We start from the raw sequence: 9,862 nt of genomic DNA on the forward strand, positions 1-9,862 counted from the left end.
AGGTTAATTGGGGTTAGTAGAGGAGGAGAGGGAGGTTCATTGGGGTTAGTAGAGGAGGAGAGGGAGGTTCATTGGGGTTAGTAGATGAGGAGAGGGAGGTTCATTGGGGTTAGTAGAGGGAAGGGAGGTTCATTGGGGTTAGTAGAGGGGAGGGAGGGAGGTTCATTGGGGTTAGTAAAGGAGGAGAGGGAGGTTCATTGGGGTTAGTAGAGGGGAGGGAGGGAGGTTCATTGGGGTTAGTAGAGGAGGAGAGGGAGGTTCATTGGAGTTAGTAGAGGGGAGGGAGGTTCAATGGGGTTAGTAGAGGAGGAGAGGGAGGTTCATTGGGGTTAGTAGAGGAGGATAGGGAGGTTCATTGGGGTTAGTAGAGGGGAGGGAGGGAGGTTCATTGGGGTTAGTAAAGGAGGAGAGGGAGGTTCATTGGTGTTAGTAGAGGAGGAGAGGGAGGTTCATTGGGGTTAGTATAGGGGAGGGAGGTTCATTGGGGTTAGTAGAGGAGGAGAGGGAGGTTCATTGGGGTTAGTAGAGGAGGAGAGGGAGGTTCATTGGGGTTAGTAGAGGAAGAGAGGGAGGTTCATTGGGGTTAGTAGAGGAGGAGAGGGAGGTTCATTGGGGTTAGTAGAGGAGGAGAGGGAGGTTCATTGGGGTTAGTAGAGGAAGAGAGGGAGGTTCATTGGGGTTAGTAGAGGAAGAGAGGGAGGTTCATTGGGGTTAGTAGAGGAGGAGAGGGAGGTTCATTGGGGTTAGTAGAGGAGGAGAGGGAGGTTCATTGGGGTTAGTAGAGGAGGAGAGGGAGGTTCATTGGGGTTAGTAGAGGAGGAGAGGGAGTTTCATTGGGGTTAGTAGAGGGGAGGGAGGGAGGTTCATTGGGGTTAGTAAAGGAGGAGAGGGAGGTTCATTGGGGTTAGTATAGGAGGAGAGGGAGGTTCATTGGGGTTAGTAGAGGGGAGGGAGGGAGGTTCATTGGGGTTAGTAGAGGAGGAGAGGGAGGTTCATTGGGGTTAGTAGAGGAGGAGAGGGAGGTCCATTGGGGTTAGTAGAGGAGGAGAGGGAGGTTCATTGGGGTTAGTAGAGGAGGAGAGGGAGGTTCATTGGGGTTAGTAGAGGAGGAGAGGGAGGTTCATTGGGGTTAGTAGAGGGGAGGGAGGGAGGTTCATTGGGGTTAGTAAAGGAGGAGAGGGAGGTTCATTGGGGTTAGTAGAGGAGGAGAGCGAGGTTCATTGGGGTTAGTAGAGGGGAGGGAGGTTCATTGGGGTTAGTAGCGGAGGAGAGGGAGGTTCATTGGGGTTAGTAGAGGAGGAGAGGGAGGTTCATTGGGGTTAGTAGAGGAAGAGAGGGAGGTTCATTGGGGTTAGTAGAGGAAGAGAGGGAGGTTCATTGGGGTTAGTAGAGGAAGAGAGGGAGGTTCATTGGGGTTAGTAGAGGAGGAGAGGGAGGTTCATTGGGGTTAGTAGAGGAGGAGAGGGAGGTTCATTGGGGTTAGTAGAGGAGGAGAGGGAGGTTCATTGGGGTTAGTAGAGGAGGAGAGGGAGGTTCATTGGGGTTAGTAGAGGAGGAGAGGGAGATTCATTGGGGTTAGTAGAGGGGAGGGAGGGAGGTTCATTGGGGTTAGTAAAGGAGGAGAGGGAGGTTCATTGGTGTTAGTAGAGGAGGAGAGGGAGGTTCATTGGGGTTAGTAGAGGAGGAGAGGGAGGTTCATTGGGGTTAGTAGAGGAGGAGAGGGAGGTTCATTGGGGTTAGTAGAGGAGGAGAGGGAGGTTCATTGGGGTTAGTAGAGGGGAGGGAGGGAGGTTCATTGGGGTTAGTAAAGGAGGAGAGGGAGGTTCATTGCAGTTAGTAGAGGAGGAGAGGGAGGTTCATTGGGGTTAGTAGAGGGGAGGGAGGTTCATTTGGGTTAGTAGAGGAGGAGAAGGAGGTTCATTGGGGTTAGTAGAGGAGGAGAGAGAGGTTGATTGGGGTTATGGTAGTAGGTGTAAGGTAGAGGTTGCTGTTAGAAGTAGGGGAGATATAAAGAGAGAAGTTCAGTTTGGGGAGTAAGATTGCGAGCCTGTGGAGTTAGTAGTGGTCATAGTTGACGAGTTCTCGTCATAATGGTGCTGACGACCCTGATCGTTGGACCGTGCATGGTCCATCCAGTAGGACTTTCTGGGGAGGGAAAGAACACAACGACATACAGTTGAGGTCGGAAGTTTACATACACTTAGGTTGGAGTCATTAAAACTAGTTTTTTAACCACTCCACAAATTTCTTGTTAAAGGCAATGTTACCAAATGCTAATTGAGTGTATGAAAATTTCTGACTAGGAATATGATGAAAGAAATTAAAGCTGAAATAAATCATTCTCTCTACTCTTATTCTGACATTTCACATTCTTAAAATAAAGTGGTGATCCTAACTGACCTAAGACGGGGACTTTTTACTGTGATTAAATGTCAGGAATTGTGAAAAGCTGAGTTTAAAAGTATTTGGCTGAGGTGCATGTAAACTTCTGACTTCAACTGTATTTAGAACGCAACCTCAGCTCAACTCAAATGATCTTAAACATTGGAAAGGCGCCAGTAATATGGTGAAAATACTATTTTAGAGGGAAGGGTTAAGCAATTAACTTGTTTCTCATACCCATCAGATCCTTTCAGATCTACTAGAGTGCTTAGTGGGTAAGACAATATGGGGTGGATTTGGGATTCAGCAGATGTTGAGGAGATGACTCGAAGGGGATGGCTGGCACAGTATGTATAGGACAACATTGTTTAAATTGCCAAGGCTGTCGGAGCCAACAGCCAGAGAGGCAGGTCCAGGGAACAGGAAATGACACATACACAGGAAGTAATTAAAGCAATCCTACCAACTGACTTACAGGAGTTTTAAACCAAGGGGCCAGGCACGGTTTCGAAACTGCAGTTAACTGACGCCTGGCCCAGAAAGACAATTTCTATACACAGTCACATAGAGAAGTCAGATTTGAAAATTCCTAATAAGATACTATAGTCATCACCTTTGTGCACAAAACATCCATTGAATTATTCAAATGATTGTCACTGAGGCAGATTTTTTTTTCATCACTCACAGCCGAAGATATAACCACTTTATATTAAACATGTCTGCTATGTTTTTGGATGACGTGATGATGTCGTCGCTGCTCCCTGTGCGCACTGAGTGCTAGTGTGCATGTGATGTTACTCCAGTCTTCTCAGTGCTGTCTACTGTCTACAGAACTGAGGAGGAAACACAACTTTCTCCTTCATTTATTACTTTAATCCTAACATCTTTTTCTCAATTCCTACCTCTCTCAGAGCCAGCCTCAGACCCCCCATTCGGAAAGTATTCAGACCCCTTCCCTTTTTCCACATTTTGTTATGTTACAGCCTTATTCTAAAATGTTTTTTTTTTTTTTATAATCCTCATCAATCTACACACAATACCCCATAATAACAAAATGAAAACAGGTTTTTAGAATTGTTTTGCAAAAAAAAAAGAAACACCTTATTTACATAAGTATTCAGACCTTTTGCTATGAGACTCGAAATTGAGCTCAGGCATCCTGTTTCCATTGATCATCCTTGAGATGTTTATATAACTTGGAGTCCACTTATGGTAAATTCAATTGATTAGACATGATTTGGAAAGGCACGCACCTGTCTATGTAAGGTCCCACAGTTGACAGTGCATGTCAGAGCAAAAATCAAAGCCATGAGGTCGAAGAAACTTTCAGTAGAGCTCCGAGACAGGATTGTGTCGAGGCACAGATCTGGGGAAGGATACCAAAACATTTCTGCAGCATTGAAGGTCCCCAAGAACACAGTGGCCTCCATCATTCTTAAATAGAAGAAATTTGGAGCACGAAGACTCTTCCTAGAGCTAGCCACCCAGCCAAACTGAGCAATCGTGGGAGAAGGGCCTCTGACAGAGCTCCAGAGTTCCTCTGTAGAGATGGGAGAACCTTCCAGAAGGACAACCATCTCTGCAGCACTCCACCAATCAGGCCTTTATGGTAGTGTAGCCAGAATGACACATGACAGCCCACTTGGAGTTTGCCAAAAGGCACCTAAAGGACTCAGACCATGAGAAACAAGATTCTCTGGTCTGATGAAACCAAGATTGAACTCTTTGGCCTGAATGCCAAGCGTCACGTCTGGAGGAAACCTGGCACCATCCCTACGGTGAAGCATGGTGTTGGCAGCATCATGCTGTGGCAATGTTCTTCAGAGGCAGGGACTGGGAGACTAGTAAGGATCGTGGAAGAACCCAATCGAACATCTCTGGAGAGACCTGAAAATAGCTGAGCAGCGACGCTCCCCATCCAATCTGACAGAGCTTGAGAGGATCTGCAGAGAAGAATGACCATTGTGTTGTCGGCAAACTTAATGATGGTGTTGGAGTTGTGATTGCAGCAGAGATTTTGCGCCAGCCTGTCACTTCTTGGTCTAAAACACTCAATGGTCTCAGCATTCAAACTTTTATGTTTAGTGTGGTATAGCGTGATATAAGCAGAATTCAATATAATTCCAATGCAAGAACCCAAATGATGCCCCTGGGTATAGGTACATATCGGTATGTTTCATCATAGAAATAGATACATTCTATTATGGTTTTCTTGGTAGGCTATTGGTTTTCGTGGTTGTTAATGGAACTGTACGCATTGGAAACGTGATTATGGTAGGCTGGAATTGCTTCATTAATTACGTGGTTCAAATTTGATCCACAGAAGTGTATTGTGCCATATCACAAGGTGTTGCTGAGCAGCATGGTTTTCCATGCTTGAAGCAGGCCCATAGGCTTGTTTATATGGCAAGATAGCTGTGCATGGCTGCATCTCACTGTAGCAGGCTGTAGTCTGTTTTGGTTATTTGGATCTCCATTCGCCTTTTGTTTACTGCGTCTGTTTATTGTTAATGTAACTAGCCTAAGTATAGATTGTGTCATGCCTTTATCGATCTATTTAGTCTACTAGGCCTACTTGGTACCGCTGTTTTGTTCTGTTCTCATTCATTTGTTCGCATTCGCAGTTGTCAGTATTCTAAGCCAAACTACTACTCAGCATTTTTGTTTGCATGCATGAATAACTAGGCTACCACTTTCAGCATTTAGTTTGCATTATTTTGGTAAGATGGCTGTGTGTACGGAAGCATTCACATAGGGTAATTCATCTATTACAAACATCCTATCTTGAATCCTATATTCATTACCAAAATGGCCATGCTTTAGTGTGTAGGGCACTGTCCATTGTGCTGATACAGTGCAGTGGAGATAGGCTACATATTCCGCGCCAACCTGTCACTTCAAAGGCACTCAATGGCCTTGGAGTCTCTGCATTTTAACTATGTTCAATATAATTCCAATGCAAGAACCCCCCAAAAATGTAAACTGCCCCCTTAGTCACTTTATCCTGGCGCCGGGCCTGTCTACACCCATGGCAAAATGTATGGAATTGCAGGAAATTTACTTCAAAACAACAAAAATTCTCTCTGTCATCAAGAGGGGGGCCACTAAAATGTTTTGCAGAGTGGAGGGGGGGCCCCCAACTGAATATCGCTTAGGGCCCCCATATTGAATATTGAATTATGCTCTCTCATTTCCCCCTCTCTGTCTTTTTCTCTGACTTGTTTTTGCCAAAGCTTTTCTCCTTGGTCCTGGCGTTTCTTAAAATCTCCATCGAAACCATTGATCTGGAAGAAACATAGCTAGAGAGAAGAGAAAGCTTGAGAGTGTTTGCGTGTGTATGCACGTGCATGTGTGTGTATTCCAAGTGTTTCAGGCCCAGTGATGTCCATAGTATTGGAGGATAATTATCTCTCCTTTGAAAAGAGTCTCTGGGTCCTGCTGTGACAGGATCATCCTTCTACTCTTATCTAGTCTGATAACGATTATAAATTAGGCTGGACATTATCCCTTCCTCCCTTCCTCTATCTATCGATGTTATTATAATGTACAATCATGCTAAATGATTTGTTTTACCCTGTCCCATACTTTATCTAGCGCCAGGATTTTTTCCAACCTTGAGACCTGACCAGGATAAACTCCCTTTCATGGCTATAGCCTATGACAATGGCCCATAGTAGGGCCTATAGTTTTTCCTAGTCAGGTCCCAGGGACAGGATAAACTCAGGGCCCTACCCCATCCAACCCTCCTGTCCCCACTCACCGTCTCATCAAAGCCCATGTACATGAACTGCATGATCCACTGCTACACGTCTGGCCTGCTGCGGTCCCAGATGTTCCTCTTGGGCCTTCGTAGCTTGGCCAGGAACTCTTTGGCCTTGGCGGGAGCGACTGCCACTCCAGACTTAGAGGGAGTGCTACTGTTACCCACCACTGGGGAGAGGCGGAGAGGAGACATGGAAAGGGAGTAGAATGTAAAGTATGCACAGTGTATAATGTGTGTACGTAAAAGCTTTCTGTGAATATGACCATTTATTTTCTTCAGGATCTTGTGCTGCTCTCACTGAAAACATCTGATAAAGCTAGTCATTAGCGGCAGGTAGCCTAGTGGTTAGAGTGTTGGGCCAGTAACTGAAAGGTTGCAAGATCAAATCCCCGAGCTGACAAGGTAAAAATCTGTCGTTCTGCCCCTGAACAAGGCAGTTAACCAACTGTTCCTAGGCTGACATTGTAAATACGAATTTGTTCTTAACTGACTTGCCTAGTTAAATAAAGGTTACATTTAAAAAATTAGAACACTTAGTGGGCTTATTGAATAGCCTGAATCCCTTTAGCAAGGAGAGGAGACTGTACTATACTGTAAGCCCATTGTGATTATTGAGTTCGTTTGTGGTTTGATAAAGCACAACCCATTCAGTAGAGGCTTAACACACACGCACAAACAGCCAGAGATGGGGCACATGGTTGAGGTTATAGGAAATGATTTTCAGGTGTTTTGCACCAATCTAAGTTACTAATGAGCACTGAACATCAGCAGAGCAATTTCCCCGCTGAACTTTTCTCATCAGCCCAGCAGTTCTTTCACATTTAACAATGAGTCAGATGGTTGTCTGACTCATTGTTAAATGTGAAGGTGAGAGATCTGCCTGGTCTGCTATCTCATTTTCCCTCCTGTTTCTTCCTCCCTCTCACTCTTTCTTTCCCTACCTCTCTCTGACACTTCCCCCTCTTTCTCTCTTCTTCCCTCCCACTGCAACCCTTCTCGCAAAATGGTGGTATAGAGAACTAGAAAATACTTTTGAGGTGAAAGGGAAGAATCACCATGGCTAGTTATTCAGTAACACATGACATATACAGTAGAATCTACATTTCACTTATCTCCCAAGTCTGTTTTCAGCTGTCTGCCATGCTCGTCCCTTTCTCACACAAGAGAAAGAAACTCCTTATGCATTCAAGCATTATGTGAAATAATTAATCACTTTCCTTAAGTGACCCAGATACCTGATAAAACTTCCTAAAACATATCAACCTTCAAACGTGAGGTTCTTCACTATATGAATTAACACTTCAGTGTAGCAGATGTTACTGCAGAGGTTGTGTTCATCTATGTTCTGTTCCCTTCTGTATGCATTATCTAGTGGAGTAGAAGGTGTGGGGGGACAGAGCGAGACAGAAGGATAGTTGAAAGAAAAGACTTGAATAAGAAGAGAGCGAGAGGGAGACAAAAAAAGAGAGAAAGAGTTATCTCACCTGTGAGGGCCAGGAGTGTGAGCAGAGCAGTGAGCTCCACCAGCCTCCGATAAAGCCGCTGAGAAGCCATGATGTCCCCTTCGCGGTCGAATGTCGTTTACCCGAAAATCCAACCCACAGAAACGGGCCTGTCTGAAGTAGTTTTTTTTTCTCTCAATCGAATGTTCATGTGTGCCTGGTGTACTTTTCCATCCAGTAAGTACAGTAGCAGCAGTGAGAGAGAGGAATCTTAACTGTAACTGTTGTCCTCCCAACACAGTTTATACCAAAGGTGAACTTTCAATCCTGAGCCAGTTGATAAACCTCTGATCCTTGATGTGTGGCACATGGTAAATTGATTTCAGCCATATGGCTGGGGACGTTTCATATCCCCATCACTAAGAACAGTCCAGTGATTTGACAGAACTGGCAGGTGATAGCTGAGTTAAAATTGAGACTGTAGTGGTGGAATGAGTGAGGGAACTGCACTGTGGAAGTGAGTCTGACTATTAGGGCTGAAATCAATCAGTAGCGTGGATGATCAGTGTTATAGTGTGATTTATACCATTCTACAATGCAGATCTTCTGCGCTGCAGATTGAATCCAGCCTCTAGGGTTGTATTGATGGGTAGCCTACCTGGGGAAGCTGAACGAGGGGTCAATGGTGGAAAAAGTACCCAATGTTTATACTAGAGTAAAAGTAAAGAATAGTACCTTTATTAATAGGAAATGACTCAAGTGAAAGTCACCCAGTAAAATACTACTTGAGTAAGTCTAAAAGTATTTGGTTTTAAATATACTTATGTATCAAAAGTAAATGTAACTGCTAAAATATACTTAGGTATCAAAAGTAACAGTATAAATCATATAAAATTCCTTATAATAAGCAAACCAGACAGCACAATGGTTTTGTTTTTAAAATGTACAGATAGCCAGGGGCACATTCCAACACTCAGGTATAATTTACAAACTAAGCATTTGTGTTTAGTGAGTCCGCCAGATCAGATGCAATAGGGATGACCAGGGCTGTTCTCTTGATAAGTGTGTGAATTGGACCAGTTTCCTGTCCTGATAAGCATTCAAAATGTAAAGAGTACTTTTGGGTGTCAGGGAAAATGTATGGAGTAGAAAATACATTATTTTCTTTAGGAATGTAGTGGAGTAAAGGTTATCCAATTATATATAGTAAAGTACAGCTCCTCCAAAAAACGACTTAGGTAAAATACTTTATTGTACTACTTAAGTACTTTACACCACTGATGAGGTTCAACAACTGTAGGTCACCTTTAGGCCTCAGTGAGAAACTTTAGGTCAGAGTTTAGTGTGATACTGATGTGACCTTTGCAAGACATCTGTCAAGTTATGTAATTCATATGGACCTTTACATTTCATAATGTGGGTCTACTACACTCCAAAGACGTGGCTGTTATGTAAAATTCAATATCTTTTAGCTCAATCTCTTTCTTTGTCTCTTAAAATGATTCAAACAAATACCAGAGGAGAAGGTTCCATTGTCTGCTTTAGTTCAGAAGCCTATGTCCTCTTGTTGCCCTCTCTCTCTCTCTCTCTCTCTCTCTCTCTCTCGTCATAAATATGTATCTTTCCATTCCTGTCTCTGTTCTTGTCATTATACACACACCTTCACAAAAACATTTGCCAGCAGAAATGAGGCATCGGTTTGTGAAGACCCCTGTGAATATCCCTTTTATCTTTTCTATTAAATAACTCCTTTCATTCTAAAAATCCTTCCCAACTTTTCAAAGGTGAGACAGAGAACGACAACATCACAGCCACTGAATGCTAATTAAACCAGCACGAGTCCCAGTCAACTGTGGTAGGCCTAACTGATACTCAATCAGTCAATAGACAGCAAGCATTGCAGATGCAAACACACCAGACTGTCTGCTACGACTAATGTTAATAATAGGGCACTGACCTGTCTAGAATGGAGTATCAGAGATGCAGAAAATGGGGGGGGGGGTAAAAAGTACCCAATTGTCATACTTGAGTATCAAAAGTAGAAATCATGTTAAATTGCTTATATTAGGCAAACCAGCCAGCACAATTATATATATATGTTTTGTTAACTTACGGTCAAAAATATAAATAGTAAAGTAAAGTGCAGGTACCCCAAAATATGACTTAAGTAGTACTTTAAAGTATTTCTACTTAAGTACTCTACACCACTGGTTTGGGAGCAGCAAACAGCAGCTCCTTGTCTTGCTATGGCTGGACAGGGACACAGGAAACTGGC

General features: G+C 43.7%; 1 pseudogene; it reads right to left on the reverse strand.

Annotated features, from left to right (window-relative positions):
* Positions 1-2,021: 2,021 nt before the first annotated feature.
* LOC123729589 (augurin-A-like) lies at positions 2,022-7,699 on the reverse strand (annotated as a pseudogene).
* Between the last annotated feature and the right edge of the window lie 2,163 nt (positions 7,700-9,862).

This window comes from Salmo salar, chromosome ssa21 (genome assembly GCF_905237065.1).
Source record: "Salmo salar chromosome ssa21, Ssal_v3.1, whole genome shotgun sequence".
In the NCBI taxonomy this organism is placed as follows: Eukaryota; Metazoa; Chordata; class Actinopteri; order Salmoniformes; family Salmonidae; genus Salmo; species Salmo salar.